At 43.5% G+C, this 14,656-nt stretch overlaps 1 pseudogene; it reads left to right on the top strand.

The window, feature by feature from the left end:
• LOC115776864 (oxysterol-binding protein-related protein 10-like) overlaps positions 1-14,656 on the top strand; it is a 105,024-nt pseudogene that overhangs the window by 89,245 nt on the left and 1,123 nt on the right.

Genomic DNA, 14,656 nt, shown 5'->3' with positions numbered 1-14,656 from the left:
ACCAGGAGACAGGCCAGTACACCAGGAGATGTGGAGGAGGCCGTAGGAGGGCAACAACCCAGCAGCAGGACCGCTACCGCTGCCTTTGCGCAAGGAGGAACAGGAGGAGCACTGCCAGAGCCCTGCAAAATGACCTCCAGCAGGCCACAAATGTGCATCTGTCTGCACAAACGGTTAGAAACCGACTCCATGAGGATGGTATGAGGGCCCGACGTCCACAGATGGGGGTTGTGCTCACAGCCCAACACCGTGCAGGACGCTTGGCATTTGCCAGAGAACACCAGGATTGGCAAATTCACCACTGGCGCCCTGTGCTCTTCACAGATGAAAGCAGATTCACACTGAGCGCACGTGACAGACGTGACAGTCTGGAGAGGCCGTGGAGAGCGATCTGTTGCCTGCAACATCCTTCAGCATGACCAGTTTGGCAGTGGGTCAGTAATGGTGTGAGGTGGCATTCCTTTGGAGGGCTGCACAGCCCTCCATGTGCTCGCCAGAGGTAGCATGACTGCCATTATGTACTGAGATGAGATCCTCAGACCCCTTGTGAGACCATATGCTGGTGTGGTCGGCCCTGGGTTCCTCCTAATGCAGGACAATGCTAGACCTCATGTGGCTGGAGTGTGTCAGCAGTTCCTGCAAGATGAAAGCATTGAAGCTATGGACTGGCCCGCCCGTTCCCCAGACCTGAATCCGATTGAGCACATCTGGGACATCATGTCTCGCTCCATCCACCAACGTCACGTTGCACCACAGACTGTCCAGGAGTTGGTGGATGCTTTAGTCCAGGTATGGGAGGAGATCCCTCAGGAGACCATCTGCCACCTCATCAGGAGCATGCCCAGGAGTTGCAGGGAGGTCATACAGGCACGTGGAGGCCACACACAATACTGAGCCTCATTTTGACTTGTTTTAAGGACATTACATCAAAGTTGGATCAGCCTGTAGTGTGTTTTTCCACTTTAATTTTGTGTTTGACTCCAAATCCAGGCCTCCATTGGTTAATAAATTTGATTTCCATTGATGATTTTTGTGTGATTTTGTTGTCAGCACATTCAGCTTTGTACAGAACAAAGTATTCAATGAGAATATTTCATTCATTCAGATCTAGGATGCGTTATTTGAGTGTTCCCTTTATTTTTTTTAACAGTGTATATTTGACTCAGGTGTGTTGAAGCAGAGACACATCTAAAATCTGCAGGACAGGGGCTCTCTGGATAAAGACTTTTGGAAAGCCTCAAAGTGATTCTGGGAAACAATTAGGCAACTCAGCAGAGGTGCTCTACTCACACAGTTTATAGTGCGGGTGCGAAAGTGTTGACTTCAGCTGAGCATATAACCAGGCAGTGGAAGGAATACTTTGAGGACCTCCTCCCACTGACATGCCTTCTGTAGAGAAATGAGAGTATGGGGATGAGGAGGATGACTTGCTCATCACTGGGGGTGAGGTCACTGAGGTAAATAAACACCTCCTTGGTGGCAGGGCCCCTGGGGTGGATGAGATTCACCCTGAGTTCCTGAAGGCTCTGGATGCTGCAGGGCTGTCTTGTTTGACATGCTTCTTCCTCTTCACATAGAGATTTGGGGGTGGTGCCACTGGATTGTAAGACTGGGGTGGAGGTTTCCATCTTCGAGAAGTTGGACTGGAGGGTGTACGTCAACCACTGGGGATCACACTCTACAGCTTCCCCAGAAAGGTCTATGCCAGGGTGCTGGAAAGGAGTTTGTCTGTTAGTTGAACTTCTGATTCAAGAGGAACAATTCAGTTTTTGTTGCAGAACGCTGGACCAGCTCTTTATTCTCTCAAGCATATTCAAGTGTTCATGGGAGTTTGCCCATTCAGTTTGTGTTTTGTGGACTTGGAGAAGGCATTTGACTGTGTCCATCGGGGCATCTTGTGCGGGTGCTGCAGGAGTATGGGGTGACTGGTTGGTTATTATGAGTCATGAGCCATTCCCTATACAGCTGCAGCAAGAGCTTGGTCCGCATTGCCAGCAATAAGTTGGACTTCCAGCTTCCAGTGGTGGATTTCGCCCTTTGTTACTGATTTTCTAGGTGCAGCCCATTTCTAGGTGTAGCCAAGTGGTGGAAAGTTTCTGCTTTGGTGGCCTCAGAATCTCAATCTCAGCTTGTGCATTTCAAACATTAACCACGGTCTACGGTCCTCTCCCACCCTGCACAGCATATCTGCTATAGTTTGTCCAAGCCTGGACAGTTCATCACTGTTCTGCAACAGTCAGTGCTGTTGCTCATAGGGGTCATTATGATTGTTGGGTTTTCTCTGTAATTATTGTAGAGTGTTTACCTTTCAATATAAAGTGCCTTGAGGCGACTGTTTGTTGTGATTTGGTGCAATATAAATAAAACTGAAATAAATAAAAATTTAATTGAATCATGAGCTCAACAAGTGCTCAAGTCAAAGACATCACTGAATGTATCATGAAACCATTTACCTGCATTTGTTATGTCATTACATACATGGTTTATTCCCTGAAAAGATGAAAATTGTAAAGATTGTGCCAGTATATAAACATCTGCTCACAATCTATAGGCCCTCTGTACTGCCATAGGTCTCTAAGATACTTGAAAAAATATTTTTCAAAAGATTGTATGACTTTACCACAAGAAACAAAGTGCTATATGAACACCAGTGTGGATTTATATCCAAAAGTATAACACATACTTTGAGTTTATGCAGTAATAACTGCTAACAGAAACAAAGAATTTGCTATGGGAGTATTTTAAAGAAAGCATGGTGGTGTGGTGGTTAGCTCTGCTGCCTCACAGGTAGAACGACACCCCCCCCCCCCCCCCCCCCCCCCCCCCCCACACACACACACACACAAACAGGATAAGTCCTACATATTAAACAAATATGTAGGACCGCTTTTTTGCATTTGCGCAATATTTCTAAAATTAGAAACATCCTTTCTCAGAGTGATGCTGAAAAGCTCATTCATGCATTTATTACTTCTAGGGTGGACTATTGTAATTCATTATTATCAGGCTGTCCTAAAAGCTCCCTGAAAAGCCTTCAGCTGATCCAAAATGCTGCAGCTAGAGTACTGACAGGGACTAGAAAGAGAGAGCAGATTTCTCCCATATTGGCTTCTCTTCATTGGCTCCCTGTTAAATCTAGAATAGAATTTAAAATCCTTCTCCTCACATACAAGGTCTTGAATAATCAGGCCCCATCTTATCTCAAAGACCTCATAGTACCATATCACCCCAACAGAGCACTTCTCTCTCAGACTGCTGGCTTACTTGTGGTTCCTAGGATACTTAAGAGTAGAATGGGAGGCAGAGCCTTCAGCTTTCAGGCGCCTCTTCTGTGGAACCAGCTCCCAGCTTGGATTCAGGAGACAGACACCCTCTCTATTTTTAAGATTAGGCTTAAAACTTTCCTTTATGATCAAGCTTATAGTTAGGGCTGGATCAGGTGACCCTGAACCATCCCTTAGTTATGCTGCTATAGGCCTAGTCTGCTGGAGGGTTCCCATGATGCACTGTTTCTTCTCATTCACCTTATTTACTTTGTTTATACTCCACTCTGCATTTAATCATTAATTGATATTAATCTCTGGCTCTCTTCCACAGCATGTCTTTCTCTCCCCTCAGCCCAACCGGTTGCGGCAGATGACCCCCCCCTCCCTGAGCCTGGTTCTGATGGAGGTTTCTTCCTGTTAAAAGGGAGTTTTTCCTTCCCACTGTCACCAAGTGCTGCTCATAGGGGGTCGTTCTGACTGTTGGGTTTTCTCTGTATTATTGTAGGGTCTTTACCCACAATACAAAGCACCTTGAGGCGACAGTTTGTTGTGATTTGGCGCTATATAAATAAAATTGAATTGAATTGAATTGAATTGAATAAGTGGAAGAGGATGAATGGAAGGATGCAAAAGTCATATTTGGGAATCTTACAAATTCTACAACTAGAAAACTTGTGATGACATCTGAAATCAAATTTCTTGGGGTGATAATACATCAGAAATGATCCTGGATACCCCACATTAAGTATATTAAGCATATTATGTTTTTTACATTTTTTTTTTATCAAGTTAAAGAATTTATAAATCAAACATGTATTTTGCATTGTTCCCTCATACTTCCTTACATGACATAATGTGTGGAAGTGTTGGGAAACACCTAAAACACACCTGTTTTCTATACATTCTGCAAAAATATCAATAAGGATTATAACTAAATCCACAAGAACCATCAAATTCACTATTTATTAAATGAAATACTGAATTTAAAGACTTGGTTGACCTCAGAACTGCACAAATAATGTTTACAGCAGCAAAGCAATCGTTGCCCCAAAGATTTCAGAACTTGTTCCAAATAAGACCAAATCATCCTGACCTGAGAGGAATTCTTATGTTTATCAATCCAGGACTAACATAAAATATTACAGCAATGCAGTCACAAGAGTCAGTGTGTGTAACAATTGTACAGATGAAGTGGAAAAAAAGTACATCAATATATAGTTTCACACTCCCTTCATAAACAACAAATTGTATCAGTGTAGGACAGGCTCCTCTCAGTGATTGAGTTCTTTTGATTAATGCAAGGGTAACCCAAGCCAAATGTTTTTATTATTATTTTGTTCTTAAAAGGAATTGGATCTTGCCAAGTGTTACTACCTACCCCTGTTTGGGTATAGTATGTACAGAATATATTATATGTAAAATAAATAAATAAATAAAATTAGTTCATATTGTCTTTATACATCACACACAGAGTGCAAGGATTTTACTTATACTTTGTTTTAATTGCTTTAATTCCTGCTTTCTTGATATGAAAATATGTTGCTGTGTATACTAGACACAGAATAAACTCAACTAAAACTAAAAACTCTTCTGGGAAGGTTTTCCACAGGTTTAGGAGTGCGTTTATGGGAATGTTTAGCCATTCTTCCAGAAGTGCATGCATGAGGTCAGACACAAAGCGACTTGGCTCACAGTCTCCGCTCTAATCCATCCCAAAGGTGTTCTATCAGGCTGAGGTCAGGACTCTGTGCAGGCCAGTCAAGTTCTTCCACACCAAACTGGCTCATCCATGTCTTTCTGGAGCTGCTCTGTGCACTGGTGTGCAGTCATGTTGGAACAGGAAGGGGCCATCCCCAAACTGTTCCACAGAGTTGGGTTCAGCCCCTTAGTTCCAGTGAAAGGACCTCGTACTCTCTATTTTTAAGATTAGGCTTAAAACTTTCCTTTATGATCAAGCTTATAGTTAGGGCTGGATCAGGTGACCCTGAACCCTCCCATAATTATGCTGCTATAGACATTAGTTATTATTAATCTCTGTCTCTCTCCCCCCTCAGCAGATGACCCCCCCCCCTCCCTGAGCCTGGTTCTGATGGAGGTTTCTTCCTGTTAAAGGGAGTTTTTCCTTCCCACTGTCACCAAGTGCTGCTCATGGGGGGTCGTTCTGACTGTTGGGTTTTCTCTGTATTATTGTAGGGTCTTTACCCACAATACAAAGCACCTTAAGGTGACTGCTGTTGTGACTTGGTGCTATCTAAATAAAACTGAATTGAATTTAAATTGAATCAGTTTGTATGTGCTGCTGGCATATGAAGTCATCAGAGGATTGTCCACTATTAAATGGGAAGAAGCATCGAATGAAGTCAACTTTCTAAAGTAGAGAGGAATATGTTTTGCCTGCTTGTGTACTGGACACAGGGGCAAATATTGTGAATGGCAGCTTGCCTGAAAAATTTGTGAGCAGGGTCATCCCACCGTGTTTTATCTAAAGAAGGAAAGAGCCAGCACTGACATAAATCAGTCTACAGGAATGTCAGATGATGATGCATCTGTTTCTCAATGAACAGGGGCCAGAAAGGGCGACTATAGTTAGTTCTGCCTGTTACGGTTAAATCTGTCAAAGAGGACAAAGTGATACATACATGCGTGTTTTTGGATCCCAGCAGCTCTGCAACCTTCTGTTTCTAAAGTCTCGTGTGAGAGTTGAATGTCAGTATGAAGTCAGAATCACAATGATTATGTGAAGGACTTTGACAATGATATGCTTAGCAGGCATGTCATTATCAAAGTCTACAACCAGGAGATGCCTTCATGAATGTTAAGGATTTACAGCAAGGTGCAAACCACTGGTTATACCAAAGAGAAACCATAGATAAGACAGCAAACATATAAACAGCCTGCACAATTATAGAAAAAAATCTTTGGACAAATGAAACCAAGGTATAATTGTCCCAGATTGATATCCGTCAGATGGTTTGTCCTTCTGCTGAAATTGTTGAGACAGATAGTCCTGGACAAACTGACAGCTGAAGTCCATTTCCGTTCCTTTTTTCATTTCACTGTATGTAAAAGTTGTCAAAAATACATACCCAGGCTGCAGTTATTAATTTATTAATCAATAAATTAATCAAGTTTAAACAGATTACTTCAGTTTAAACTCAGACTTTGTGTCATGGTCCTGGGCCATGTGCCCAGCGTTTTGTCAAGTCTATTTATGTAGCACATTTAACACAACAACAGGTGACCAAAGTGCTGTGCATAAATTTAGAATCTAGAATCAATTTAGGACCAAATTATTGTTGTTACATGTCAAACATAACGAGGGTTTCAGAAAACCCATCCAAACACAAACAAGCAACAAACATGGGAGATGTTTGTGTTCTGCAGCGTTTTGTGTTTAGCTTTTACTGAGTTTTGTTATGTCCTAGTTTGTTTGGGTTTTCACTCTTCATCTTAGTTTCCTGTTTTATTAGTTATGTTTTATATTTTGATTTCCTACTTCCCTTTGTTCCTGTGTCCCCTGTGTCTGCGTCTCTCTGCCTGTTTCCTCGTGTCTTGACACATAGCACACCATGACACATTGACCGTATTTGTGTGTGTGTGTGTGTGTGTGTGTGTGTGTGTGTGTGTAGGAAGCATCCAACAATAATAATATGGCTTAAAATACTTGGATACTCAAATACAATACAGTGGTCCCTCGCTATATCACGGTTCACTTATTGCAGATTCACTGTATCACAGATTTTAAAAAAATATATCTAATTCTGTATTGCAGGGTTTTTGGTATATATGTATTTATTTAACTCCCCATAACTATGTTCATCACTCAGATGAAGAGAGAAGTTACACGTTGAGTGGAACTAGAAGTCAGGGCTGAGGGCGAAGATACTGCACCACCTGATGAAGTGGTGCCTTCAGAATAGCTGTAATGCTACATAATTCATCATCTTCAGCATTTACGTTGTAGTAACAGAGTGGGAAAGGTTTATAAAGGCTTTAAATATAAATAATAAAATAAATATAACTCCACTACTACTATTGTGAATATACAGAGTATAACATGGGAAGTGTTTACTGATTTCCAAGCATAATGTGGAGGGAGCCGGAGTGGACAGTCAGCTGACGGCATGGACCATCGACTACCTCACCAACAGACCACAGTATGTGAGGTGCCATGACTGTGTGTCTGATGTAGTAGTCTGCAGCACGGGGGCGCCACAGGGCACTGTCCTCTCACCCTTCCTGTTCAGTCTGTACACCTCAGATTTCAGGTACAATTCAGACCATTGCCACCTACAGAAGTTCTCAGATGATACGGCCATCATCGGATGCGTATCAGATGGGAACGACCAGGAATACAGGGGGGTCATCAGTGACTTTGTCGGCTGGTGTGAGAACAACGCACTCCAAATCAACGCCAGCAAGACGAAGGAGATGATCATAGACTTCAGGAGGAAGCCACCCCCTACAGCACTGGTGAACATCCAGGGAAAGGACATTGAGACAGTGGTCTCCTACAAGTACCTGGGTGTTCATCTCAATAACAAGCTGGACTGGAGTACAAACACAGACGTCCTGTATAAGAAGGGCCAGAGTCGACTCCACCTGCTGAGGAGACTGAGGTCCTTTGGTGTCTGCAGGACTCTGTTAAAGACCTTTTATGACACAGTGGTAGCATCTGCCCTTTTCTACGCAGTGGCCTGCTGGGGGGGTGGATGCACCCAAAGGGACAGGAGCAGGATCGACAAACTGGTGCGGAGGTTTAGCTCTGTGTTGGGATGTCCTCTGGAGTCTGTGATGGTGATGGGTGAGAGGAGGATGTTAGCAAAGCTGACATCCATCATGGACCCCCCATCACCCTCTGCATGAGACCGTGGGTGAACTGAGCAGCTCCTTCAGTCAGAGACTGAAACATCCTCGCTGCAGGAAGGAGCGCTTTCACAGCTCATTCATCCCAACAGTAGTTAGACTGTATAACACTTCATAATGTCTTGAGTCACTTGGACACTTTACCTACACTGCCATCACTTTATCCATACAGTCAGATACATTTTATTTATTACACTCACCCATATAATGCATACCGTGTATGCTGTGTACCTTACCGGCTACAAATGTATATAATATTTTGATATCTTTATATAGTGTTTGACGTGTGTGTGTATATGTGTGTATATGTAAATATATATATATATATATATATATATATATATATATATATATTTATGTATATAGTGCTTATGTATATGTGTATAGTTTTTTGCTATTTTATTTTATTCTATTGAATTTTAGTTTTAGTTTTTAGTTTAGTTATTTGTTCTTACTCATCCTTTTCATTTTTTCTCTGTACTGAGCTGCTGTAATGCACAAATTTCCCCGTCGTGGGATCATTAAAGTTTTATCTTATCTTATCTTATCTTAATATTTACCATTATTCTGTTCTGTGTTTGCTGTCTTAAGGTATCTTTGGCAGCATGTAACAACATCGCTGAAAGCAGGAAATATGGACACAGCCACTGAACACAAACACCTCCTGGAGGAGCGGCAGCGCAGCGAGGACAAACACAGAGCTGCTACAAAAACCCCCTGGAAACCCAAATATTTTCTCAAAGAGGTGAGGAAATGTACTTAGTACAGTCCGTTGGATGTTAATGAGATTTACCAATTAATGTAATTTGGGTTCAACAAAACATTAAAATGACCAGAGGTTCTGTTTCCAGCAGTCTCTCCTGAACTTCATGCACACATGATTCACAGCATTCACAGTGATAACTTAATTCTTCATACCTATCAGGGTAATTCCATCTCCATCCATCCATCCATCCACTTCCGCTTATCCTGTTCAGGGTCGCGGGGGGCTGGAGCCTATCCCAGCTGACATAGGGTACAACCTGAACAGGTCGCCAGCCTGTCGCAGGGCCAACACAGAGAGACAGACAACATCCACACTTACATTCACGTTGTCATTCACACCTATGGCCAATTTAGAGTTTCCAATTAACCTAACCCCAGTAACTGCATGTCTTCGGACTGTGGGAGGAAACCGGAGTACTTGGAGAAAACCCACGCAGACACGGGGAGAACATGCAAACTCCACACAGAGAGAGAGGGAGGGGCCAAGGTGGACTTAAACCCAGGCCTTCCAGATGGTATTCTAACTATGAGGCAGCAGTGCTTGCCACCACGCCACCATGCTGCCCGGTAATTCCATCTCAAAGCACCAAATTGTTACACATTCTGTTCAACCAGCTCTAATTTCCCTAAAGATTTGGTTTACTGTGTTGCCCAGCACAGTCTGAAGAACATGGAGGAGATTCCAGGAGACAGACAGTTAGTCTAGGAGAGCTGGACAGGGCCGTAGAAGGTCCTTAACCCATCAGCAGGACCGGGATCTGCTCCTTTGTGCAGGAGGAACAGGATGAGCTCTGCAGAACTACAAAATGACCTCCAGCAGCCACTGGTGTGAATGTCTCTGACCAAACAATCAGAAACAGACTTCATGAGGGGGGCCTGATGGCCCGACGTCCTTTAGTGGGCGCTGTGCTCACTGCGTGGCACCGTGGAGCTCGACTGCCATTTGCCATAGAATACCAGAACTGGCAGGTCCACCACTGGCACCCTGTGCTTTTCACAGATGAGAGCAGGTTCACCCTGAGCACGTGTGACAGACCTGAAAGGGTCTGGAGAAGCTGTGGAGAACATTATGCTGCTTAAATGAGGTAAATGAAGACAGAATCAAACGGGCGTATCTAATACAATGACAGGGGAGTAACAATCAAAAAGAGGAGGGCAGGAAAACTGAAACTCAGGGAAATTAACTTTGGACAATTATAAATGCCACATGGAAAAGAAAACTCAACCCAAGCAAAAGCATAATATTAGACAAAACTCAAACAGATCAAGCACAAATTCACAACACTGGGTCCAAAACCCAGGCTCATAATAATCACATCTTCTCATGTACAATCATGGCCGAAAATGTTGGCATCCCTGAAATTTTTCCAGAAAATGAAGTATTTGTTACTTCCTTTGAGTGTGTTGGAACAGCACACAAAATAGAAAAACAGAAAAAAAGCCAAAATTCATATCATTCTACGCAAAACCCAAAAAATGGGCCAGACAAAATTACTTCACCCTCAACTTAATATTTGGTTGCACACCCTTTGGAAAAAAATAACTGAAATCACCCACTTCCTCTAACCATCAACAAGCTTCTTACATCTCTCACTTGGAATTTTGGAGCACTCTTCTTTTGCAAACTGCTCCAGGTCTCTGATATTTGAAGGGTGCCTTCTCCCAACAGCAATTTTAAGATCTCTCCACAGGTGTTCAATGGGATTTAGATCCAGACTCATTGCTGGCCACTTCAGAACTCTGCAGCTCTTTGTTTTCATCCATTTCTTTGTGCTTTTTGAAGCATGTTTGGGGTCATTGTCCTGCTGGAAGACCCATGACCTTCAATGCAAACCCAGCTCTCTGACACTGAGCCCTAGATTGCAATATCCTTTGGTAATCTTCAGATTTCAAGATGTCTTGCACACAGTGCAAGTGCATCCAGTGGCAGAGGCAGCAAAACAACCTGAAACATCTTTGAACCTCCTCCATATCTGACTGTAGGTACTGTGTTCTTTTCTTTGTAGGCCTCGTTCTGTTTTCGGTAAACAGTAGAATGACGTGCGTTACCAAAAAGTTCTATCTTGGTCTCATCTGTCCACAAGACATTGTGTCATGTACTGCTGTGGCAGGCAAGGCAGAGGACCCCAAAGCAGGACTCGGATAGGCAAGAGTAAATTAAACTTTGTTTTATTCCTGAGTGTAAAGCAAGGCCGGACTGGTAACTAAACTTGACTCAAACTAAGGCATAAACATGAGCATGAAGCAGGGCACACAGCAGGGACAGCTGTTAGCAACGATGGAAACTATGACGAGGACGCGGCAACAAGCAGGGGAAACTCAGGACTTAAATACACGAAGGCTGATGAGGGAAGTGGACACAACTGGGAAACACCAGTGAACATCATACTAATGACAAAGGGGTAGCAAACTGGAACACAACACACAGGGACAGGAAGACTGTCAAAATACAACAGGAAATAAGTAGAAAGAGACATAAATGCAGACTTGACATACAACACTGGGAAAAACCAAAAGAACACCAACACCACAACACATGGGACCAGGGACAAGACCGAGGGACAGGACAGACACTGGAGTACCACACAGGGAGCAGGGACATTAAACTATGAATCTAAATAAGAGAACTAAGAAACACAATGAAACACAGTCATAAGGATGGAAACACAAAGCGCTGGCATGGATCATGACACATTGTCTCAGAAGGGTTTTGGCTTACTCACGTACATTTTGTCAAACTGCAGTCCAGCTTTTTTATGTCTCTGTGTCAGCAGTGGGTCCTCCTGGGTCTCCTGCCACAGCGTTTCCTTTCATTCAAATGTTGACAGATAGTTGGCGCTGACACTGATGCAGCCTGAGCCTGCAGGACAGCTTGGATTTCTTTAGAACATGATTGGAGCTGCTTATCCACCATCCGGACTATCCTGCACTGCAACCTTTCATCAGTTTTTCTCTTCCATCCACATCCATGGAGATCAGCTGCAGAGCCGTGGGCTGTAAACTTCCTGATTATGTGGCACACTGTGGACAAAGAAACATCAAGATCTCTGCAGATGGACGTCTAACCTTGAGATTGTTGATATTTTTCCACAATTTTGGTTCTCAAGTCCTCAGACGGTTCTCTTCTCCTCTTTCTGTTCTCCATGTTTAGTGTGACACACACAGACACACAACGCAAAGACTGAGTCAACTTCTCTCCTTTTTATCTGGTTTCAGGTGTGATTTTTTATATTGCCCTCACCTGTTACTGTCACAGGTGAGTTTAAATGAGCATCAAATGTTTGAAGCAAAGTTTTTTACCCACAATTTTGAAAAGGTGCCAACAATTCTGTCCGGCTCATTTTTGGAGTTTAGCATGAAATTAGCACACAAGCCTCGGCTCCACTGCAGCAGCCCCTCATCAGCCTGCCCACCCAAACCAGCTCCTCTCTGCCTTCCCACCTCAGTCAGTTGACATCCAGCCTCTGCCGGCTCCAAGGGTGACCGACACCTGGACCATCCCTGTTCCCGTGCCTAGGATGAGGCCTGTTAGTTTCACAGCTCTTTCTGCATCTGCTGTTGCCAGGCTCAAGTCAGAAGCCCCAGAGACTGAGCACCTTCACCCATCCCTGTTCCAAGGATGAGGGCTCTCAGAGTCTGACCTCTACCATGGCCTCCAGAGTCAGCAGTGAGCCCCTCCAGAGTTGGCATGAGCCCAGTGCAGTCCCAGTTTCCAGAGGGCTTTATAGATAATTGGGAAACATTCTCTGGGAAAACCTGGTCTTGTTAGGAGAGACAGCATCCATCCCACTTTGGATGGAGCAGCTCTCATTTCTAGAAATATGGCAAAATTTTATTAACCCTCCTAAAACCTGACTACCCAGGGTTGAGACCAGGAAGCAGAGCTGCAGTCTTACACGCCTCTCTACAGCTTCTCTCCTCCTGCCATCCCCCCAAAACCCCATCCCCATAGAGTCGGTGCTGCTCCCAGACCACCAAAAAAATAAAAATCATCCAAAAAAACTATTTAAGCATAAAAATTTACAAATAAATAACAATATAGCATCCTTTTCAACACTGCAGCCAAGGTGACAGAGTCAGAGCTCTGTTGAGCCAAATATTCCTTTAACTAGGTCCGTTCAGTTCAGTTCAATTCAACAATCACCTCAAGACACTTTATATTGTAAGGCAAAGACCCTTCAATAATACAGAGAGAGCCACAACAATCAGATACCTATGAGCAAGCACTTATAGGTATCTGAAACTGGATCAGGTGACCCTGAACCCGCCCGTAGGTACACTGCAATAGGCTTAGACTACTGGGGGGCTTCCCATGATGCTTTGAGCATTTTGTCACTCATCTCTTTTCACTCTCTGTGTTTGTACACTACTCTGCATTTAATCATTAGTAATACAATTTCCCATTTGTTCTTCACTCTCTGCTTTCCCCTCTCAGCAGATGACCCCCCTCCCTGAGCCTGGTTCTGCTGGAGGTTTCTTCCTGTTAAAGGGAGTTTTTCCTTCCCACTGTCACCAAGTGCTGCTCATAGGGGGTCGTCTGATTGTTGGGGTCTATTCTTTCACTCATTAGTGGTTGGATGAAGCAATTTACTATCAAACAGTTTTCTTAATGATAACAGAAACTGCCCAAATGATCAAAGTTTTACATACTCTGGATGTTTTGGCATGACATACACACAAGTTGGCACACACAGATTTAAATGGCTACTAAAGGTAAACATCTTCACCTGTGATCGGTTTGCTTGTAATTAGTGTGTGTGTATAAAAAGTCAGTGAGTCTCTGGGCTCCTGACTGACCTCTGCATGTTTCATCCAGTGCTGCACTGAGGTTGTTGGAGTCCAGGGAGAGCAAAATAATGATCAATGGATCTGCAGGGAAAGATAGTTAAACTTTATAAAAGAAGGATTTAAAAAGATATCCAAGGAATTGAGAATGCCAATCAGCAGTGCTCAAACTCTAATTAAGAAACTGAAAATGAGGGATTCTGTTGAAACCAAGCTACCATCAGGTAGACCAACACAAATTTCAGGCTTACCCACAGAAATACCCACAAATAGTTTCAGCTGACATCGAGGAAAAAAAGTGGTGTGGCTGTTACAAGATGCACAATAAGGAGGCACTTGAAGAAAAAATGGCTGAGTTGCCAGAAGAAAGCAATGATGATCCAAATGGCACAAAGCAGCCTGCATATAATACCCCAAACAGCACAGAGACAAGCCTCAAAACTTCTGGATCAAAGTTATTTGGAGTGATGAGACCAGAATGAATGTTTTTGGCCACAGCTATAAACTCTACATGAGTTTAAAAGTGCACCATCCCTACTGTGAAACACTGAGGGGGCTCGCTGATGTTTCGGGGATGTGTGAGCACCTCGGGCACAGGGAACTTTGATGGCAAGACAAATGCAGCACGTTATCTGAAAATACTGGAGGAAAATTTGCCCTCATCAACCCAGAGATGCTGCACATGGGGTTCACCTGGATGTTCCAACAAGTCCAAGCCAACCTGTCATTGGCTACAGCAGAGAAAAGTGAAGGTTCTGTAGAGACTAGACTGTCATCTTTTCCTTGCCCACCTTCTGCGATTCCCAATTAAGCCTCTGTTCCAGGTAAATCTCAGTGCTCCTCTGTCATTCTGCCTTCTCCCCAACCTCATCCAAGCCACCTGCTTCTCTCTGCCACCACCAGCATCTAGACTCCTGTCCTGCTTCCTATTTCCTGTCCTGCTGGAATCCATTCTTCTATTTAGAGGACCCTAA

Source organism: Archocentrus centrarchus, unplaced genomic scaffold (assembly GCF_007364275.1).
Source record: "Archocentrus centrarchus isolate MPI-CPG fArcCen1 unplaced genomic scaffold, fArcCen1 scaffold_40_ctg1, whole genome shotgun sequence".
In the NCBI taxonomy this organism is placed as follows: domain Eukaryota; kingdom Metazoa; phylum Chordata; class Actinopteri; order Cichliformes; family Cichlidae; genus Archocentrus; species Archocentrus centrarchus.
This window is presented reverse-complemented; position numbering and strand designations above follow the sequence as displayed.